This window comes from Chrysochloris asiatica, unplaced genomic scaffold, assembly GCF_000296735.1.
Source record: "Chrysochloris asiatica unplaced genomic scaffold, ChrAsi1.0 scaffold00056, whole genome shotgun sequence".
NCBI lineage: Eukaryota > Metazoa > Chordata > Mammalia > Afrosoricida > Chrysochloridae > Chrysochloris > Chrysochloris asiatica.
In genome coordinates this window covers 13,619,683-13,626,762 of record NW_006408574.1, presented here as the reverse complement: position 1 = coordinate 13,626,762, position 7,080 = coordinate 13,619,683, and the positions used below count along the sequence as shown (strand labels likewise).

The 7,080-nt window shown below is 41.5% G+C and overlaps 1 pseudogene; it reads right to left on the bottom strand.

Moving 5' to 3' along the window:
- Positions 1-6,141: 6,141 nt before the first annotated feature.
- Positions 6,142-7,080, bottom strand: part of LOC102818769 — a 6,331-nt pseudogene continuing 5,392 nt past the window's right edge.

The window sequence follows — 7,080 nt, the reverse complement described above, 5'->3', positions numbered from 1 at the left end:
CCCACCACCCAGTCCTTGGGATCCCAATACAAGGTCACTATGTGTCTGAATTAACTCGACAGCGCTTGACAACATAGCCGATGGAAACTCTGTGGACCTGTTCCAGTCTGTAACACATGGGGTCCCAGGAGATAGAATCAACAGGACAGCAACAGGTTTTTTGGTTTCAGGAAACAGTTACCAGTTCACCATTCTAGAAAGTTCCCTGCTCCCCTTTACACTCATCAACATCTGAGAGAAAGATGCCTCAATACATAACTAGCTTTATATACATGAAGCCATGGAGAGTGAGCTCTTGTGTCTGGCTTCTTAACTCAACAGTCTTTTGAGAGTCATTTATGTGGTTTCCTCTACAAGTAGTTAATTGTTTTATCCTAAGTAGCATTCCATTGTATGGATATATTCACCCTCCTGTTGGTAAATAGTTGGCTATTTTTCTGTTTATCTTCTTAAAAGCAAGGCAAATGTTCTGTTTGTTTTTCATTTTTCTTATTTTCACAATTCCACACCCAAAAGTTGCTGTTGTTAGGTGTTTTGAGTTAAGTCCGAGTCACAGTGAACTAACACGCAACAGAATGAACTATTGCCCAGCCTGCATTATCCTTACAATTGTTATAGCTGAGACCATTGAAGCTGCCACCATATCAATCCGTTGCATTGGGGAGCGTCCTGTTTTTCACTGACCTTCCATTTTACAAAGCATGATGCCTTTCTCCAAGGATTGCTCCCTCCTGACAACATGTCCAAAATATGAGAGACGAAGAGACAAAGTCTTGCCAACCTTACTTATAAAGAACATTTTGGATGTACTTCTTTCAAGACAGATTTGTTTGGTCTTTTAGCAGACCAAATACTTTCAATCTGCTGAAACACCATAATTCAAACACATTGATTTATCTGCCATTTTCGTTATTTATTGTCCAACTTTTGTATGTCTATGAGGCAATTGAAAATACCATGGCTTGAGTCAGTCACACCTTAATCCTCAAACTGACATCTTTACTTTTAAACTTCAAAGAGGTCTGTTGCAGCACATTTGCCTAAAGCAAGATGTCCTTTGCTTTCTTGGTTGCTGCTTCTATGAGCATTGATTGTGAGTCCAAGCAAAATGAAGTCATGACAACTTCAATCTCTTCTCCATTTATGATATTATTTATTAGTCTTGTTGTGAGGATTGTTGTGTTCCTTACATTGAGAAGCCATCCATACCGTAGACTGTTGTCTTTGGTCTTCATCAATACGAGTCTCTTCATTTCTCACAAGCAAGGTTGTCTCATCTGCATATTGCAGGTTGTTCCTGAGTCTTTCTCCAATCCTGATGCAATCGTGTTCTCCATACAATCCAAAATTCTCTGATTATCTGCTCAGCATAGAGGATGGATTAGTAGGGTGAAAGAATACAACTCTGGGTCACACCTTTCAGGAGTCAGTATTACCTTGTTTTGTTCAAACGACTGTCTCTTGCTCTTTTTACAGGTTCCTTATCAGCACAGTTAAGTGGTCTGGATTATACCTATACTTCACAACATTACCCATAAATTGTTATGGTCCCTGTAGTTGAATGTCTTTGAATAGTCAATAAAGCACAAGCACGTATCTTTCTAGTATTCTCTGCTTTCAGGCAAGATCCATCTAACCCTAACAATGATATCCCTTGTTCCAAGTCTGCTTCTGAATTTGGCTTGAATTTCTAGCAGCTCTCATGTCCCTGTATTGCTGTAACTAAATTTGAATGATCTTCAGCAAAATTTTACTTGCATGTGATAATTAGTGATATTTTTGATGATTTCTGCCTTCTGTTGGGTCACATCATTTGGTATGGGCATAAAAATGGATGTCTTCTAATTGATTGGCCAGGGAGCTATCTTGCTTGAAAGAGATGAGTGCGTGCTTACAGTGTTGCGTCAATTAGTTGAAACATTTCAGTTTGTTTTTCCTTAATTTCTTGTGCTTTGTTTTTCTCCAGTGGCTTCAATGCAAGTTGAACTTCTCCCTTCAAATGCAACTAAATGTGATTAATTCAGAGGTCTCCCATTTTCCTCTTTGTTGTTATTTTTGTTGTTGGTTGCTTTGTTTGGTTTAATCAGTGCTACTATTTCTTCAGGCAAAATTTTATGTGCAAATCCAACATATAGGAAATTTGAAGGCATACCTCATTGTACTGGCACTCGTTTTCATATACTTCACAGGTTCTGTGTGTTTTTTACAAACTGAAGATTGGCAGCAACCCTGCCACAAGCCAGTCTGTCGGCAGCATTTTTAAATGGCATGTGCTCACTTTGCATCTGTGTCACGTGTTGGGTCTTTCTTACAATAGGTCCAACGTTTTCATAATTGTATTACACACTTCGAAGATGACAGTAGAGTGTAAACACAACTTAGAGGAGAGTGCAAAACTAACTTAGATTTACAATGGGAAGCCAAAAGATCCCAGTGTGATTTGCCTTTTTTTGTGATGTTTGCTTTATGGTGATGATCTGGAACCCATCCCACAATATCTCTAAGGTGGAATGCAAATGGCAGAGCAGGAAGTTCTAGAGGTTGGTCTCTTCACCCAAACAAGATGCAAATTGGAAAGAGTCATCGAAATAAACTCTCTGGATTCTGGAAACCGATCGTACACTTCAACCATCTAGGGCAGGGTCACATGAAGGAAAAGGCTAATGACCATTGCTTGGTAAGCCATTGTACTACCCAGGACTGAGGTGGCACTAGCGACCTGTTCTCAGGACACTAACAGACAGGGGCCAAGGCACTCCATGGGGACTTTATCCTCCAAAAACTGGAGACTGCATGGTTTGCACTGTTCACAGGGTGGGTTGGTCTGAAGGTGTTCTTGGAGACATTGGGCCTATGTGGTCCTTCTTATAGGATTAGTAATTTAAAGGGCCTGCACTCCTATTTTCCTTTCTGTCTTTTTCTTTTCTTGGGGGGAGGAGCAGGGGGAGGACTGTGTGGACTATGGTATGCCCTTGACTGCAGTGATAATAACATTGCAATACACACTTTTCAAAACAGTTTGTAACAGTCACTGCAGCCTTCCTTAAGTAACAACAGGAATCCCTGAGGAACAGAGAGTCAGATATTCTTTTCTGTTGTTATTTTTGTTTTTCTCCTGGAGTACAAAAGATCTCTTTCAAAACACCAATTGGACACGTACTTTGGATAGAACACTAAGAGTCCGCGTAAATTATAAAGGGCAGTCACCTCTGTGAGAAGAAATATTAGGTAACCATATACCTGCTAGGAGTCTCAGTGTGGCACTGTAGGATAAGCCTGGACTGCTAACCACAGTGTAAATGGTTCAAACCCAGCAGCCACTCCTTGGAAACCCTGTATGAGGTCGTTATGACTCATAACTAACTTGACGGCACTTATCAACAATGTCGTTGTTGTTGTTAAGTGCTGTCGAGTCAGTTCCGACCCATAGCGACCCTGTATAGGGTTTGCAAGGAATGTCTTGTGAGCTTGAACTACCGACCTTCTGGTTCAAACTGACTTTTCAGTCTAGTTCATCAACCCACAGCACCACACCAGGACTTCCTTAACAACAATAACAAGTGTTTAATCTCTAGAACATATGTTGCTGTTGTTAAGTGCATAGTCAGTTCTGACTCATAGCAACCCTATATTGGGTTTGCAAGGAACAACTGGTGCATTTAAACCATCAAATTGTCATTTAGCAGTCCAGTGCTTATTCTACAGTACCGCACCAGGACTCTGGAACATATAAGCAACTTACGTAACTCAATCACGAAAAGAAAACACCACGATGAAGAAATGGTCAAAAGAATTCAATAGCTATGTCTCCAAAAAGATCTATGACCTGCCAACAGTCATATGAAAAACAAAAATGAATTGCTGCCGGTTTCAACTTATGGCAGCCCCCAGGTGTCTCAGAGTAGAACTGTGCTCCATAGGAGTTTCTTTCTTTTTTTTTTAAGAATCAATGCCTTTTAATTATGGTGTTGATGAAGAACATTGAAAGTGTCATGGACTGCCAGAAGCAAAGAAATCTCTCTTGGAAAAGTATAACCACAATGCGCCTTAGAATCCAAGAGGGTAAGATATCATCTCTCATACTTTTACTTTAGGAAGATGTTTCTAGTATTGCATTTATAAATCTGTTTTTTTATTTTAAGTTTTTATTATGAATTGAGTAAAAGTTTACAGGGCAGATGATCGATTTTACATTCAACAAACCATATACTTTGTTTCATTATAATGATTATAATCCCCTCCATGTACCATCATTTAACAGTATTTCTCTCTATTCATTTTAGCTCTTTTTCTTTCTTCTTTTTTAAAACATCCAAGCATATATAATAATTTATACCACCAAAGGACACATTCTGCAAGTCTGCCTTCTGGCTGCCAGCTCTCAGTCCCTCTCTTTCCATAAGTCTAGAGTCCTCAGCTGCTCCTTCTCTCCATGTCCCCATCTCTGCCTCTATCTCTGGTGTTGTTGCTTCTCTGGATGAGGTCCCACATTCCACTTGTGCTCTTATCCCTGGATGGTCCTAGGGTCCCCTGTTTATAGACTGAAGATTAACTACTCCCCCATTTTTGTTATAAAACATCTACCTTTACAATTGTGACAGTTGCAATTAGTCATGATAACAGTTATTTACTATTGAATCATAAGAATTTTATCCCCTTCTCTTTTTACCAGACACATCTAGACAAGATGAAAACTATTCAGTGGAAGCCATTGCCATGCTGCAATGAGTTTCGATGATGGGTTAAGACTGAGGAATTCGCACTGACTGCCTGACAGGCAGCGTCCCTAAACAAATAATAAATAAGGGGGAATCTGATGCAGACTGTGCAGACCCGGTCAGGAGTTCAAGTCCCTGTGGGCACAAGCGTTGCTGACCGTCCAAACCATAGGCTCTGAGGATCAGACTTTAGCCACCTAGCAGACATAGCAAAATGTCCCTTATCTGATTATTCAGTTATGCTGGTTAGTAATTCCATACATGAGCCCTGGATACCCACAGATAAATGTAAAAACCTTCCCTAAAAGCCGAGACTGTAAATTCCAAAAAGGCAAAGCTTTCCCCCCCCCCAAAAAAGCTAAAGAGGATAGAGAGAAACTGTTAACTGTTGGTATGTGGAGGGGATTATAATCAATGTAATGAAACAAGGTATATGAATGTTTGAATGTGAAACCGATGATGTGCCCTGAAAACTTTCACTCAATCCACAATAAAAACCTTAAAAATAAAAAATCCCCCCCCCAAAAAAAACTATTCAGTGGGGACCCTACCTTCCCCTACACATTATTAAACTAAACTCCTTCTTGAGAACTTGTAAGCCAGTCACTTCGTGCCTTTATCGCCCCCTCATTTTAGGTAGCCAATATCTAAGTTGTCCCTCCCTATCTATCTTATGTACAGAGGAGATAGTATTGATACTTGATGTGAAGATTCCTTCCCTCTTTGTTGGTATTTTGAGCTACTACCTCGATGAGTATAGGTCAAGTTCATCAAATTGTAGCAATTTATCCTCATTTCCTTTATCAAAACTTGTTTTCTTTTTTATCTTCCTCTAGTTGAGTTCTGATTATCAAGTCATCAAGGCTAGGTCAAATGGGTACTAGCTGCAAGTTTGGGTGTTCTTTTACATCTCCCCTCTGTCCGTATCAGCTAGCTGCTTCACTCTCAGCTCTAGCTCTCTGTGGCTATATCATTGTCCAGGGGCTCAGTTGTCTCCAGGTCTCGCCACATTTTGGATCAACCAGCCCTTCCTCTTCTCTGTCTCTCATCTTCTGGTCAATGGGAGTCTATGGATCGTGGTTGATCTCAGCCCCTTTCTTCATTTCTGCCTTTCTCCCTCTTCCACTCAGCAGTAGACCAATGTGGTCACCAGCAAGCTTACACGCCTGCTCATGTGTTCCCTTTGAATTTCAATCTTAGAGGGGAGGTTGTCCTGAATAGATTTGATTGCTTGCCTTGATGGCTTTCCAGCGAACAACTTGCTTATTCTTGTAATAGCTAATCATACTGCCATTTTTATTTTGGGTTTTTCCTGATGCTCTTTCTTTTTAAAATTTTTTATTGAGGCGTAATGCAACTTCTTCTTTATTAACGTACAATAACAAAAATGATATGTTCATATATGCAACTGTTTAGGTATTTGCTATAAGGTCTTGGTCATTTTGTCTGGACTGGCTGTGACCTTAGCTCTGGGGTATGGGTTAGGAAGATGTTCCAGTGACCTTCGTGGGTGCTGGTGAGCAGCTGGAAGTTCTGTGTCTCTTTCTGGAAGTCTTGCTTCCTGACTTTCTTGATCTGAATCAAGTGGAAGATTCCTTTTACCAGCTTCCAGAGGTAGATCTTCACCTGGTCAGAGGCTTCACATTCAAGGGCAAAGTGGCACAGGTTGTCTGGGCTGGGGACACTGATGTGTGGACGACAACCCCGCTAGTCACTTGCAGACACCTGGTGGCATTGTTCACACATTGGCCAGGGTCTGCCTTGTCTTCTGGGCAAATCTTGCAGCGCTTTCCAGCCACTTCCTTGGGGTGCTGGTGGGGTGCTCAGTAGGGCAGGTCATGCACTGGCAATCCCGGTGGCCATCCTGACAGATGCATAGGATTTAGGGCAGGGGTCCAAAGGAGCGGAAGGCTGGGTGCCACACCTCCCTATGGGAGTATGTCTTCCTATTATGCGCACACATTTTCTTATGTTTATCCATCAGGACAATCTTGACTATGGTGCTGCCTGCCCCTTCAGTCAGAAGTGGCGTGGGATGAAACCCACAGAGGAGCTGTGGCCAGTGGGGGGTGGGGTGCTCAGGCCCCTCTTTCTCCTGATGATCTTTCTTTGAAGATGTATCATCTGTCGCTCCAGCTGTTCCAGGCTGGTCTGCTTGTACTTGCTAGTGGGAATGTCCCACTTCATAAGGTTCTGGATGGGACTCAGGATTCCACCTAAGGTCCTATACTTGGCAAAGGCTCCACATAAGGCCTATTTCACTGGGCAAGTTCTAGAACCCCTTTTAGGTATTCCAATCAGTTATAGGCTGAAGGCAGGCTTACAGATTTTCTGTAATCATGTTTCCCAACATTCCTTTCTA